Consider the following 16652-nt stretch of genomic DNA (forward strand, 5'->3'; position numbering starts at 1 on the left):
AAGTGTAATCATATACTCTGATTTATAATTATTTGTGTTTTTCTTTTCCATGAGACCATAAACCTCCTGTGGGAGTGATTATGTATTTTTGGTGTTTCTGTGCAAAGGATCTTGAAACACAAAGAATCTTCTTGCAGTGAGAATTTGAATTCTTAATGAATTTGGCATTGCAAAGAAGGGCCTGAGAGACTTTAGAAATGAATTTCATGAAATTAAAACTGCTGAAGTACATACTCCAGGGGAAAAAAAATTGATGTTCTCACAATTGGGGCAGTCAAAGGCAGTGTTAAGAAATAAAAAGGTTCTAGTGAGTTTGAGGATTATCTCTCGTTGTTTCATTGGGTGGAGTAGAGCTCAAGAGAATGTCAAACAGAATGTCTGCTGTTCTGTTTGAAGCTCTGTGGATAGTACAAGGTAAATGCCTGTACTATCTCACTGTTCTCCCATATTCAGTAAAGTCAGCAGGATATGAAAGTATCATGAGAGTGGAATTTGCAAGGGGAGGGAGGTGGACATTGAGTAGAGGTTGAATTTTATGTTAGACACTACTGAGAATAAAGAAAGCACTTGGGAAATGGCCAGAGTAAGTTCTAAATCTGCAGAACCAAGAGAACAGTGCCAGAGGTGAGCATAAGAATATACCGTCTCAGGGTTGCCTGGGTGGCTCCGTTGGTTAAGCGTCCAACTCTTGATCTCATCTCAGGTCTTGATCTCATCTCAGGTCTTGATCTCAGGGTCTTGAGTTCAAGCACCATGTTGGGCTCTGCACTGGGCATGAAGCCTACTTAAAAAAAAAAAAGACTACACCTTCACAGATATCCCAGAAATCTTGGGGGAACACTTGAGACTTGAATAGCATGTCTGGATTATAATGGTCATGGAAACCTTAGTTGAAACTAAGTTACATAAATGGATTGGAGTACCTGGCCTATTCCTTGGGTATTGGAGTACACTAACTGCCGTGACTAATGGCCCCCAGTCTCAGTGGTTTAACAATAAAAATTTGTCTCTTGCTCCCATAATAGTCTAATATGAATCTGTAGTGTAAGCTATAGTTTTTAAATATAAAGCCATTCATCAAGCTTCTCAGTAATGAAGCTCTCTTGAAATAACTCCTAGGCTCTATTTTAAACTCACATAACAAAGGGAAACATTGCATTGGAATTGGAGGAGGTGCTCTACTCCAGGCAGTATATTGGAGTCTTCCAGAAGATTCTCAGATTTGGGGAAAGGTGAGTGGGACACCTACTTTTAACCATCATGGCTTTAAAGTACCACTCATCGCCTTGCTCACAATCCACTGAAGAAAACTCTTCATTCCCTTCCTAGCTGCAATGGGCCTGGGCCATGCAGGCCAGCACTGTGCCAAGGACAGCAAGAACATGGGTGGTGGGCAACAACTAGCTAGTCTCTGCCATTCTCAGTAAATACTTGCTGCATTAAATTAACTACTTCTCTCCAACCCCTGTTTATTAAAGTATGTCCTCTATGCCTTGTACTTGGACCTTGCTAAGAAGACTGGCTGTGGTAAAATAGTTCTCCATTTATAGTTCCTGGAAGACATCTGTGTATAATAAAAAATGCCTACATGACGCAACTCCTTCACCCAAAGCAACATGTTGAGGATGGTGAGAAGTGGGTAGACCTGACCTATATCCTCTGAAGTTGCACCTGATTGTTGTAACTAGCACTGTGTCTTTACCTTTACTCTGAGAGGAGAATCTCTCATGTAATATGCTTTGCCTACAAACACTTATATAACACTTATCCTCTGTCAGACACTGTACCAAGAAATTTATTAATACTAGTTCAGTGAATCCTCATAAGCCTCCAAGGCACATAATATTTAGCTCCATTCTACAACTGAGAAAACTGAGGCACAATGAGGACAGAAAACTGCCTACGACTAGTAGCTCATAAGCCATGGGACAGAAACTCAAAACCAAAGAGTCTAGCTGCAGAGTCTGAGCTCATAACCATTGCCCCATGGTACCTTCTCCTCTTGTAAGCCTCTCCTTCCCCTTTCCACATTTGAGTTTGCACCCGAGAACATTATGTATGCAAGTAGGGGTTTGCTTAAAATTGCCAAGGGCATTGCTCTTTCACATTATTTCTAGTTGGCAGTTACAGGTGGAAACAGAGACTTAGAAGCATGTATTTCAGTCTTAATAGTTAAATTTCAGAAACCCTTAATGCATGTTAGATTATATTAAAACAATGGAGAGAATTCTAGGCCCTAATAGCAGGCTGATGGAAAAGATAGGCAGGACTGCCTTTACCCTTACCTTACAAATCACATATTTGTTCAGTTTATTCAACCAATATTGATTAAATCCCCTCATAAGCCATGAGATACAATGGTGTGCAAAATAGACATGGCCTTTGCATTCATGAGTCTTGCGGCCAATAAAGGAGAAATGCCTGAATCAAATATGCTTACGAGTAGATAATCCAAATTCTATAAGTTCTATGAAAAGTATGGGGGAATGTAACTCAAGACTTATGCAAGGCTTGCTTTCCTAAAAATGTGGCATTTGAGTTAAGTAAGCTAAGTAGGAGTTAAATCAGTGGAGGGAGGCACGAGGGAGAAAAACATTTCAAGCAAAAGGAATAACTTTTTGCTTTTTAGGGGGAAGGTTTGATGCTTTGGAGGGAACTGAAGAAGGCAAATGTGGCTGTCACTCAGAGAGCAAGGGAGAAGGAGGCACGAAGATCAGAGAAGCAGAGAGACGATCCTACAGAGGCTGGCAAACCACACTGAGGGTCTTGGTGTTTATCCCAAGAGCAATGGAAATCCAGTGAAGGATTTTGAGTAGGGTAAGTGACATGATCAAATTTTCAGTTAGATCATTTTGGCATACAGATTTGAGGTGTTCATTGTGGAAGTAGGTAGATCACTTAAGGAACTAGTACAATCCTCCATGGATATCTACACTTAAACAACTGCCACATCTATGTGTGAATGTGTCCTTGCCAATGTCCTTTGAAACTCAAGATACAGCTAAGACATTTTTAAAAAATTTTTAACATTTATTTATTTTTGAGAGACAGAGAGAGATAGAGCACAAGCAGGGGAGGAACAGAGAGAGATAGAGCACAAGCAGGCGAGGAGCAGAGACAGAGGGAGATACAGAATCCAAAGCAGGCTCCAGGCTCTGAGCTGTCATCACAGAGCCCAATGCAGGTCTCGAACTCACGGACCGCACGATCATGACCTGAGCTGAAGTCGGCCGCTTAACCAACCGAGCCACCCAGGCACCCCAAGACCTTTCTATACTGACTTCAAATTTTCTTGTTTTGGCATGGCTAGCCTATCTCTCATTGAGGTGAGGACACATTTAGGACTCCAAATCTAACTTATAAGAAGGTATTTTGCTGTTACATCCTCTTTCCCCATTATAATTTAAGATTGATAATGTGGAAGCAGTGGGTCTTATAGAGGGCATCTAGATAACTGGATAATAAAAAATTGAAAGATTATATAAATAGACCATTGAATATAATAAATATTTATGGTACTCATGAGTGAGAGGAGAAAGTGTATAAGAAATCATAAGTGAAACAAGAGGCAATTCTAGAGTTTTTTTGTTTGGGAGAAGGAGTGGTACTTTTCAGACTGGGGTCTGGCAATCTAGTCAAGTATTTTTATTTTTTCATTCATGTAACAGTCTAGGACTATCATTCCAGGATTGGTACAAGGTGACCCTCAGAGTCAGGGATACTTGTTCGTGCCTTGTTGATTATCTGTCCCCAAGATTTTGACCTTAGTCAGGTTTATGATGGTTTACTAGCAAGCAGAAAGGAGAAATGGGGAAGTGAAGATCAAACCTGTATCCTTTAAGTGTACAACCCACAGGCTGGGCTCATATCCCATTAGGCAGAATGTAGGCACATAGCCAAGGGAGGCTGAAAAATCTAGTCTGTTCCTAGTGAAGGAAGAACGAGTATTAGGGACAGACAGCATCCTCACCCACATAACTATAGGAAAATGAGACTACGTCAGTAGAGCTTACTGTCTATTGGGAGAAAAAAAGACATTAAATAATTATACAAATACATATTTAGTTATAGCTATATTACATAATTAATATGATCATGAGTAAAAGTACAGGTGCTATTAGGATCAGTATGTAATCTGCTGGAGGGGCAGAGATGGGAATGAGGGTCCATGGAACACTTTTCTGAGGAAATGGAGCACATGAACCCTTTTCTAATTTCAAGACCACGAAAGACCTGAAGAAAGATGAGGAACGAGGCAGGGGAAGAGCATTCCCCAGCAAAGGTAATCAAAGGTACATGGTACATTCTAGAGACTCAGGGACTATAGCTCAGAGAGAACTGGGGGAGAAGAAAGGGCTCCCAGGAGATCAGAAGTAGTTGGAGGAAAAGGAGAGGGGATGGAGATGAGTGTGGAGAAGAAATTAAGTGAAGGGTTTTATTAGGGGAGTAAATGATGAAATTTGCCTTTTAAAAACATCATCTCAGCTACAAAGTGAAAAAGGTATGGGATGGGCCAGGACCAGAGGCAGAGAGACTAGGCAGCAATAAATCAAGGGGAAATGGAAATAAGTGGAAAGATCTGAGATACTCAGCAAAAGCCTCAGGAGGGTGACTTTTCTGAGTTCTTGTATGTCTGAAAATATCTTTAGTCTATGCTCCTAAGTGGATGCTGGTTTGACTTGGTTCAAAATTTTAGACTACAAATCATTTTTCCCCCAGAATACTGTTGTCTTCTCTAACAGTCAGTGTCGCCAGTGTGAAATCTGATTCCCATCAATCTGTGTTCCTTTGTAGGTTGTTTTGTGTCTAAAAGCTTTTAGAATTTACTTGTTTTCCTGAGAATCCTAAAATTTCACCAGTATTTATGTTGGAATTAAAAAAATTATTTTTTTTCCTTTGTCCTGATTTCTCCACAGCCAGTGGTACTTATAGTGTGAAGCCTCTTACCTTTCTTCAGCCCTGGGAAATGGTATTTTTCTTCAAAAAAAACTATTCCTCTCTATTTTCTCTTTATAGAACTTCTGTTGATGACTGCTGGAAACTTTTAGTTTTCCAAAATATCCTGCTACTCTATAATATTTGAGATTGCCATGAACTTTTGGGCTAATAAGCATTTTGATCTTTTATTTCACTGATTTGATCTTCGATTGAGTCTATATTCCGTATTTATCTCCCCTATTGAACTTTTAATTTCAGAGATACACTTTTCTTATTTAGAAAATAAAGGTTTTTGTTTTTTAAAACTCAACTTTATAGAGGTATGACGTACATACAACAAAACAGTCGTATTTTAAACAGATGGGTTTTGACAAACATATACATTCATGTGTATAGAATATATACTACTCCAATTGAGATATAGAACATTTCCATCACTTCCAAGTTTCCTTGTTCCTTGGTGCAGTCAATACTCCCCCATTCTCCTCATACCAGGCAACCATTTATCTGCAATTTATCAATATATATTCATTTTTCATGTTCTAGAACTTTACATAAGTAGAATCATATACTATGTAGTCTTTTATATCTAGCTTTTTTTTAAGAGAGAGAGAGAGAGTGAGTGTGTATGTGTGTGTGTGTGTGTGTGTGTGTGTGTGTGAGTGAACAAGGGAGGGGTAGAGGAAGAGGGAGAGGAAGAATCTTAAGTAGGGACTGCCTGATGTGGGACTTGATCTCATGACTGTGAGATCACGACCTGAACCAAAATCAAAGAGTGGGACGATTAACCAACTGAGCCACCCAGGCATCCCTCTAGCTTTTTTTTTTTTTTTTTTTTTTTTTTTGCTATTCATAATGTCTGTGTGATTCATCTGTATTGTTGCATATAGCAGTAGTTAGTTCCTTTTTATTTCTGAGTAGTATTCCATCACATGAATGTGTCACAATTTCCTTATCACCTTATCATTTGATGGGCGCTTGGGTTGTTTCCTGTTTGGGGTTATTATGAATGAAGCTACTATGAACATTCACTTGCAAGTCTTTTTGTGGATATATGCTTTTATGTCTCTTAGATAAATACCAAGGGGTGAAATTGCTAGGTTGTATGGTAAATACATGTTTAATTTGATAAGATTCTGCCAAATGGTACTGTAAAGTAGCTCTACTATTTCTCATTCATACCAGCAATGTATGAGTGTTACATTTGTTCTACATCCTTGTCAACATTTATTATTTTCAGGCTTTCAAATTTTACCTATAGGCATGTATTTCATTATGGTTTAAATATGCATTTCCTTAATGTGTAATGATGTCATGTATCTTTCTGTGTGCTTTGTGGACATTCATATGTCTTCCTTGGGATACCTGTTCAAACCTTTTTGTCCATTTTTAAATGGACTCATTTGTCTTCTTATTGATTTCTAAAGATTCTGGTTATAAGACCTTTATACGTGTTGCAGATAGCTTTTCCCTATCTGTGGCTTAACTATTTTATTTTCTTATTTTTTAATGTTTTTTGAAAAGCACTGTCTTTTGAAGAATAGAAAATTTTAACTTTCATGAAGTATTTATAATTTTTTTCTTTTATGGTTGGTGCTTTTTGTGTATGATGCAAGGAATCATTCAAGGTTCTTTTTTTTTTCCCAGTTGGAAATATTACTTCAGCAAATTTGTTGAAAAGACTATTCTTTCCCTATTGAATTACTTTGGCACCTTTGTAAAAATTGAACTGACTATATACGTTTAAGTCTATTTCTGGACTTCCAATTTTGTTTTGTTGATCTTTACATCTATCTTTATGCCAATATCATACTTTTGCTTTATAGTAGGTCTTGAAATCAGGTGGTGTATGTCCTCCAATTTTATTGTTCAAAATAGCTGTGATTATTCTTGGTCTTTTTCATTTCCATGTAAGTTTAGAATCAGTATATCAATTTATGCAAAAAAATCTGCTAAAATTTTGACTGAGACTACATTACATCTGTAAATGATTTTAGGAAGAATTTACATCTTAACGGTATTTAGTCTTGCAAGCCATGAACATCGTGTATCTGGCCATTTATTTAGGATTTCTCTAATTTCTCTTAGCAGTTTCATAGTTTTCAAAATATAAGTCTTGCATATACTTCATTAAGCATTTTTGTGTGTCTTGATGCTACCTTAAATGGTGTTATTTACATTTCATTTCCTTATTTGTTGTTAATAGAAATGCAAGTGGATTTTGTATATTGACCTTGCATATATTTCATCCTGGCCATAAGTGGAAACTATCTGCCTGTGATACATTGAACATGGTCACAAATTCTTTGCTATTCCTCTCAATGAGAGGTGGGCCCTCATTCTCTACCTTTGAGTCTGGTGTGGCCTTAGTTATGCTTGACCATTAGAATGTGCGCAGCATGATAGTCTTTGGATTTCCAAGGACATTCTAGGTCCTAAGACTCTTTCACTTGTAATTTCTTGGTTTCTTGGAATCTTTGCTCTGGGGAAGCCAGCCATCCTGTAGGAAGTTTTACTACTCTGAAGCTGCCATGTTAAGAGGCAACTTGTAGGTGTTCTGTTGGACAGTTCCAGCTAAGTCCATTCCTCCGGCCACCCGCAGCAGGCATGTGAATAAATCTGTCTTGGAAACTCTAGCCCAGTTTATCTGTCAGCTGCATGTAATCAAGTGAGCCCAGCTGATGACACAAAGAATAGAAAAGTCACCCCACTGACACTTGCCCAATTTCCTGACTCACAAATGGTGAAATATAGTAAAATGCTTGTGTTTAGCCACAGGATGGTAGTTTGTTATATAGCATTAGATATCTGGAAGGTTGCTAAGGAGATATTTTAACTTATAAGATTTCTTATTTGTTTGAAAGATAATTTTCCTTAAGTTGATTTTTGGTCATTGTTTTCCCAAATGTTAGTGATTGTCAGTGCTCTTTGAGGCTTGGGCAGGACGTGTGTCTAGGCAGTCTGTGAATTTCTCTGTGAATAACTTGATTTTGTTGTTGTTGTTGTTGTTGTTAAGGCATTTATTTATTTTGAGAGAGAGAGAGAGAGGGAGAGGGAGAGAGAGCAAGAGTGAGAGAGCACATGCATGAGCAGGGGAGGGGCAGAGAGAGAGGGAAGGAGAGAATCCTAAGCAGTCTCTATGCTGACATGGGGCTCAGTCTCATGAACTGTGAGATCATGACCTAAGCCAAGATCACCACTCAGATGCTTCAGTGACTTATTCCTCCAGGCGCCCCTGTGAATCACTTGATCTTGGATGTGAGGGCAGGGCTCCCCATCACTTTTTGGCAACTTAAATTATCTGGCATTCTTCACTGCTTTTCTGGCCCCAATTAGATCTTCTGGTGTCGGAAAACCCACCTTACTGGACAACATCTAAAAATTCTGTACTGGAGACAAGTGCCTGATTTATCTAGTCTCCTTTTCCTTTTTCTTTCTTTCTCTCCTGCCAGTGTGGGGGTTTGGAGTTACTTCACTGCTTTTCTTCTTTCTCCAGCTCTAACACTCATTGCACTCGTACAGTAGGCACACTGTTTGCTGTTGGTGCTGGTGGTCGAGGGACACACAGCAGTAGCCGCTTTTCCCCACTTTCAGGGGAAGAGGAAAAGCTGACTGGTACAGTGTATCCAAACACCGCAATTTAATGAACCACTCAGACAGTTGTGCCGAAGCTACTTCGCTTTTTTTTTTTCTTGCCTCTAAGCTTAGGGTCTGTCTGGAATGGCTCTTATTTTTGCAGTGGAGTTATATTATACCAATACTTAATTTTGCAGAATTCAATTACATTGTAGAGGAAACAGAAAGAAAAATAAAATTTTAAATATGACAGATGATTTTGCCTGTCATTCTGTTCAAGCAGGCTTGTCCCAGTACACGCAAATCTCAGATGGGAAATGTAAATCTGTTGTTCTTTCCATCATATTTGGCATCCACACACCTCTTGCAGTAAAAGCATTCACAACATTTGTTGTGACAATAATGATTAAATATATAGCTTTGTCTTTTACCACATGGCTTCTAAATGTAAGGTGTTTAACCAAGGAAATATTCTGTTCCAACAAGGAAAAGTCACTTGTGCTGGGTGGTTAAGAGATATTTCGAGTGTCTGCAATGTGGCCCTTTCTCAAGAGCTTTCTGAGGATAATTTTTCATTTTTTTTTAAACAGGTGATTGTGTACTTTTTATGAAGATGATTTTGTTCACTGGAAGACAACAAAATTTCAGGTGTACAACACAACTTCCTCATCTGGGGGAAGAAAAGGTATGTCGCTTTGTCCATACAGTTCTGGGGGCAAAAGGCCCAACAGCAGTCTCCCTGTTGGAGTGACAGTTTACCTGACTGTGGCCTCCCACCGGGGTGTCTGGCTGCTGGTAGCACCACCTGTTGACAGAGAGGACTCTGAAGGGTTTTTAAGAGGTCGTTTTGCTATTACTCAGAGGTTGTTGCTCCCTTTTGATCACTCTCAACTGCTCTGGGGACTTTGGTGAAGTTTCTAATGTTCACCAGATGCAAACTGACTCGTGACCACCCCAGCACATTCCTGAGTGCTTACTGTAAGAATGGATGAATTGGAGATCACTTTCTCGGGGCTGTTTTTTCAGGTGTTCTAACCCCCTAGAAGACCCTGGCCTCCCCAAATTTTTTTTTTTTTTAATTTTTTTTTTTTCAACGTTTATTTACTTTTTGGGACAGAGAGAGACAAAGCATGAACGGGCGAGGGGCAGAGAGAGAGGGAGACACAGAATCGGAAACAGGCTCCAGGCTCTGAGCCATCAGCCCAGAGCCCAACGCGGGGCTCGAACTCACGGACCGTGAGATCGTGACCTGGTTGAAGTCGGACGCTTAACCAACTGCGCCACCCAGGCGCCCCTGGCCTCCCCAAATTTTTACCGACATGATACGTGCATAAGGCACTACATTTAAATATGCAAAAAAGGACAGTGAAGACAAAGCTCTTTTCAATGGTAGTTTTGATTATAAACAATTTTTATAAACTACAAATTTACTGAGATGCTTTTCTCCTGTTTGTGTTTTAGGCTGGGTGGGGTTTTTGTTTATTTTGTTTTGGTTTTACTGGCTCTATTCCCCTTCAATTTCCCATCTACTTTGTTCTTCCTTGAATTTCCTGTTAGGTGATAATATGGGTGTTGGTTTTTTTTTTTTTTTTTTTTTTGTTTTGTTTTGTTTTGTTTTGTTTTCAGCACAGTTATCCTTTATAAGTGAAAATTATTATTATTATTATTTTCTGTAGGCTGAGGGATTTGGGAAAGAGGGGCTAGGTAGTTATATATTTCAGTCTGACATCTTTAACTAAATGTCATCTTTGGTGTTGATGGTTTGGGGTCTGGACTCCTAATTTGGGCTTTCCCACAAGGACATTGGTGTGAGTTTCCCTCGCCATCTCTCTCTGCTTTTTTTAGGATTTCAGGTAGAATTCCTGCACCAGCTTTTCTCTCAGAACCATATTTGTTCTCTCAGAACCATTTGTGCTCCTGGTGTTCTGTTTAATGCTGCTAGTGACCTATCTAATGCACTAGAATAGGAGAAGGGACTTGGGCAAGGCCTTTTTCCTGTTCATTTCCCCAAGGCCTTGTGGGAGTGGCCACTGCCTTTAGTGTCCCCGAGGTCCCGCTTGCCCTAGCTCTCAGCTCCAGCTGCACAGATCTCCTTTCAGTGCTTTGAAAAGAAGTACATGCCCAGGTTTGCTTCATAGCCTCTTACATGCTTCCTCTGTGTCTAGAGCTGCCTCTTCACCCACACCAACTCCCAATTAGTTATTGTCTTGTCATTTTCAGGTGTCTGTTCAAATGCTACTTCCTCAGAAAGATCTTCCCCGACTTGCCACATACTCTGGGCCTCAGAGCATCATATGCATTTCCTTTGCAGCACTGATTTCAATATGTAATCATATATTGATTTGTATTATGATTTGATTGCTGCATTTCCTGTTTGTGACTCCTAGACTCATGTGTCTAAGATCATGTCTGTTTGGCTCATCACTGTCCTCTCAGCTGCTAGCCTAGTGCCTATATGAATTGCTGAATGAGTAAGTAAAGTGCCAGTAACTGGTAGTTTTTTTTTGAATGAAGATACTGGAATGATGAATGAAACTGATATTTGTTTTTTTTTAGGATTTCTGACATTACTAGCATTATAGTATAATGCTTGTATTTATCGGACAGAATAATATACATATAGCTATATGTCTATAGCATAAAAATATCAACTTACATAGAAACTAGATAATGACAATTTTAACATGGGCATTAACTTTAAGATTCTTAAAGTGTATAGTCTATTCTAGTAATATTGCATTTAACTATGTTAACTCACCTACATGTTAGTGAATCACTATAAAAACATCACAAGATACTTTATTTCCATTCCCCAGGCTTCATTAAGGACATAGAACATCAGTGTAAGTCATGGTTCTTTAGGCAACAAGCATATGGCTAAATTAAGTCAACTAATATTGATATAATACATACTATGAATTTGAATTAATCTGAACTTGCTCTGTGAATTTATACAATAGAATATTCTCCCTGTATTATATAGGCACAATATAGTACACAGGGTCCACTTATATTGTTAACTCATTTTATAATCTTAAAAATCCAATGATATCTTGGTTAGGGTTCCTAGTTAAAAAAAAAAAAAAAAGAAGTCTGTTCTGACTAATTCAAATAGCAAAATGTATGAAGTAAATCACAGCATTAGAGTTACTGTATAACTCATCTGTTCAGTGTAATTCTAGTTCATCCCTGACATTATTAACAGCATCCCCTTTCCCTCCCAAATGTGTCTTAGTTCAAATGATAAACTATAGGGTCCCCTACACAGGGTCATGGGGAGAGTTGGAAAAATAGATTAAGCTTCCAGGAATGATACTTTGAGGCACACCACAGAATTGGACTGAGAGAGTTGTCGTTTGTCACCACCACGGACACCGGAATCAAGCCACAGATCTGTTCCGTGGAGGAAATTGTCACTACCACTGACTCCCAAATCATATTTCATGGATTAGAGAGAAAGCCTCCATCACCACCTCTACTTCTGGTGCCATTCACACCATCAAAAAGTGAATTCCCCATGCAGATCCTATTTTCCCACATGGCAGAAACCAGATAACATGGCTTGTACTGTTTGGAAAAGAGTCTGTAAAGATGTAGTTTTTGGGACTCCACCTGGGAAAGTAAGTTTTACAAGATAGGAAACAATCAAAGGCAAGGAGAATATTGAAAATATTTTGAGCAGTCAAGATAGACAAATGTCACCCTTTATTTGGACATATATCCATTTTCTGGACTTAAAACAACAATAGCAACAAAAACTATGTTCCTACCTAATAAGGTGCAATTTCTCATACAAACAAAATCTTCACCTTCTTCCTAGATGAGGAGATTCTCAGATTATTTAGAATAATCTTTTCTAGGTTTAATATATGTAATGATGGTATGTTTCCTCAATTCTGCCTTGATATATATATATATATATATATATATATATATATATATATATGAACAACAAAGTGAAAATGGGAGTGGCACTTCTTACTATTCCCTTAATGGCCTTCATTATATCCCCTTCATTATATATCCCTTAATGGAGATATATATATATATATATATATATATATATATATATATTTAATAAAGTAGTTTTTTAAGTTTATTTTTATTTATTTTGAGAGAGAGAGAGAGAGAAAGAGAGAGGGAGAGAGACGGCAGGGGAAGGGCAGAGAGAGAGAGGGAGAGAGAGAGAATCTCAAGCAGGCTCCATGCTATCAGCACAGAACCTGATGCGGGCCTCAATCCCATGAACCATGAGATCATGACTAGAGCCAAAACCAACGGTCAGATGCTTAACCAACTGAGCCACTTTCCTTGATATTTTTAATATGTGGACTAAATTGTAAAGTAAATACTGCCAAAATATACTAAATAAAGCAAGGGTAAAGCAGAAAACTTGTTATACTTTTTGCAGATTGTCTTCAGTTGATGTGTGTAACTTTCCTCATCAACAACTAATCATTCCAATTACTTTTATTTTTAGCTCAGTATTGGCTCAGTTAACTGGGGCTCTTTAGTTAGGAAGAATAGGAATCCTATTCCTCAGGATTTGTGCCCCTGCTGGTTCTGTCTCTATAAGGGTCTAGTTTCTATAGTCTCTATAACCTCTAGTTTCCTGTTAATATTTACTAATGCACGTGGAAATACTAAGGAGACACCTATGGGAATCTTTGTGTTTAGGAAATATTGTTTTATGTTTACACTGTGTAGTAGTGATTCTTCCTTTTTAAACCTGCTTAACCCTGAAACCAACATAGTAATCCTCTTGTCTGCTTTGTTAAGTGGTTTGAGACGCTGTTGTGTTTCTTGGTGAAAGTATTCCTTCTGTGAGTATCAAGATCCTTAACCCAGTGCAGTTTGCAGTGGCAAGGATGTGAAATATAAGGGAATAGTGGGCCATTAAGGGAATAGTAAGAAGTGCCACTCCCATTTTCACTTTGTTGTTCCTAAGCTCATATGTTCTGGCCGTGGCTGAAAAAACACTACGTATTGGTGACTATTTTGCACATATACTATATTCTTCAAGATCTCATCTCAATTTTGTAAGGTATCTCCCAATAAGCACCAAAACTAAATCTTGAATACGTGATTTCACTGCTTCTGGTTGGAAATCTTAATGCATTGTAAATACATCAATCTAATGTCCTGATAATTTTTCTATAAAATAAGATCCCTAGTTAGAAGCGATGTTATGTGAATTATAGTGACAGCAAGTGAGCATTTGGTAAGTCCACAGATGGTGTTGCTGGCAGAAGCTCGGTAGACAAGATAGACAAATCTATATCTAGAATGTATCAATTTCAGGGAGGACAGATTCCAACACTCACCATGTTGGAAGAGGCCCTGTGTAATTAACCTGCCATCAGGTGGCTGGTTATTCCTTTTGGGGTATGGTACCATATGGCAGGGCTCATGTTTGTTCACTGTTGCTTTCAAACTGGGCACTCAGGAGAAGTAATATCTAGACATCTAGGGGAGAGGAAATTTAAGTTGTTAAGCTCATGCATGAAACAATGACCACTTTTTTATAAGATATATATATATATATATATATATATATATATATATATATATATTATATTTCAATAATTACTGAGTGACTGTGGAAAGAGGTTAACAAACCCACATGGCAGGTCCTCTTGTCCAACCATCTACTGACACCTTCTAGGTAAGGTGTCAGTCTTTTTGTGTATTCACATGGGACATGAACTTTCTCAAACTGTAAAATAGTCTAAAAGTCTAGATTCACCTTTGCTCTAATCCTTTTTTATCACTAATTTTCCAACCTTATTCTCCCCAAATCCCTGACTCTCCGATGAAATTATTAGCTATTGTCCATAAATTAATGTAGACCTGTAGCTCATCTCCCTTTCCACATAAATGGATCATAATGAGTACTGTTTGAAGTTCTGTCTGTTGGGAATATTTACTTTTCTATACTGACCATCAGGTCACCCCTGAATGAGATTGTCATGATATAGTAGTCCACTTCTATAGGAGAGATGATTGAGCTGCATTAAAAGGGACACAAAATACAGCTACACGATACGGGCCCGAAGAATACCTCTATAACATAGAGGTTCCTATAGGGTGCTTCTTAGTATTGTCATGTCCAGTGGAGTTGATAGCAAACTGGGGTATTTTTCTTCTCAGTCACCTAGTCATAGAGATTTCGTACTGAAGCAAGGGGGGGTTTGAGAGAATAATAGCATCTTGGCAGGAGTAGATGCACTGAGAATGTGACTCATCTGCTTTTGCAACTTGTGTTTTCAGGACCTACTTGAGCTTGTTCAAATATAAACAGTTTCGTAGGGATGATAGAATGCTGCAGGGAATAGCTGACTGTAGCTCAGTAGATGAGATAACACATATTCATGGTGGGCAGGTTAACGTCTATAGTCACATGGTATACCGCTCTTAAACATTCAGTCTCTACCAGGGTCCAATAGCAAACCAAGGGTTTGTCAAAGGGAAAATGCTATAGTTATTAACTGAAAAAGATACTGTACTTTGAAATTTGAGGATATGTACTATAACATAGATCTTCTAGAGAATTTTCTATTGCTCTGTACCATACTCAAAGCTTGAAGACTTTCAGACGGCCAGATAATTACTTGGAGAAGCATAAACAAATGTCATGTGTATTTTCTACAAAATACCAAAGATTTGAGCAAGCAGAGCTTTGTTTTCTTCGTAATAGGGGATGTATAGTGCAATACTTTTCTTTCACGTTGGTGGCGACATTTCAAGAAGTTCTGAGATCACTTGTCTGTAGAAATGTCACCGAAGTAATAGGTCTCTGTATTTTTCATATCTTTTTTGATATATATGTGATATATTGTGAACACATCCAGGGTACTTACTCTTCCTATGCACTGAGTTGCATTAGCATAAAGTTGTCAGTTTACAGACCACTGTGATATTTCGTGGACTAAATTATGGTACAGTGAGTTCACATTGCTCTTAGGTAGGGAAGCCAGTGAAGGTGTGCATCTGTTCATGCCAGGTGAAAACAAACTACATCTAGTGTTTTCTGTTTATTGAGACAGAGAAAAAAAACACTGGTCAGATCAATAACTACATTCCAGCTACAACCCAGGGTCTAAATTGATTTTTTCTACCAAATTATAGCATCCTTATCATGTGACAGCCCAAATAAATGTAAAATAATTCTTTGTCATTGTGCAAGATCCTTTTATCTTCTGCAAAGGTCAGATAGGTATATTCAATGAGAATATGATAATGGTCAAACGATGACATTAATCTCTGTGATTACCCCAGATGTATGGTACTGCCTTTCATTCAACATTTTGGGAGCACAGATACCTTTTGAGACTTGCATTTGGTCATTTCTACCATAATTTAAACTTTTATTACGGGGGTCAAAGGCCAATATGGGGGGTTTTCCAGTTGCTGAGTATTTCTATTCAAACTCTATTTTGAGAACTGGGAAAGTATTAACAAGATGTTTTTGTGGAAGCCCCAGATCCACTTTAAGAGTGACTAAGTCCACAAAACTCACTTATCACCTGGCTCCCATTAGCTTGCATTCTGACCAGTAGGCCTTAGTAAAAGCTTAGATTTTCATTGATTAACTGGATCAGAGCCAATGTTCAGTAATCCCCAAAAGTGTTTTTTTTTTGTCTCATCCTTGGAAAATGGCTGCAGATCCCATTGGAGAATGCTGGAAAAACACATGCGAGGCCATTTTAGGGTCTCTTTTCAAGGGTTTTCTGGGTTCCCTCCTTCACTGATAGTCTTCCAGGTCTGAAATTACTCAGATCTGGAATTGGTTGGGTTTGGACTCTGTCATGGCAAATTGTTTTATGCCTTTGTTCTTCAGAATTCTGAAGCTCTTATTGTTATGTCATTATTTACTTTTTTTTTTTTTTTATCAAAAAGGATTATAGTGAATTGCTCTTATGTTTTTGTACTGGAGATGTCTTGGCCAATTAGCACTGTCAAAGGTCACTTTCTTATGAATCATATAATTATTGTGCTGGCCCAATTGCTTATTACCATAACCATGTTCACATTTTCTTTTGAAGTTAAGAACTACTACTAGATTAACCAAAGATCTGCTAATCAGAGAGCCCATTTCCATGATAGTGTCCCTTGCCCACAGAGGATAGCACTTTTCA

At 38.3% G+C, this 16652-nt stretch overlaps 1 long non-coding RNA gene across 3 annotated transcripts in view; it reads left to right on the forward strand.

The window, feature by feature from the left end:
• LOC147577308 (uncharacterized) overlaps window positions 1-16652 on the forward strand; it is a 433319-nt gene that overhangs the window by 22806 nt on the left and 393861 nt on the right. For all 3 annotated transcript variants that reach the window (XR_015240136.1, XR_015240139.1, XR_015240135.1), the window contains exon 2: window positions 9105-9199. This is a non-coding gene — a long non-coding RNA (uncharacterized LOC147577308). The remainder of the gene's footprint in view (window positions 1-9104; window positions 9200-16652) is intronic.

The sequence above is a fragment of the Puma concolor genome, chromosome C2 (genome assembly GCF_028749965.1).
Source record: "Puma concolor isolate L17-30 chromosome C2, mPumCon1.1.hap2, whole genome shotgun sequence".
Lineage (NCBI taxonomy): Eukaryota > Metazoa > Chordata > Mammalia > Carnivora > Felidae > Puma > Puma concolor.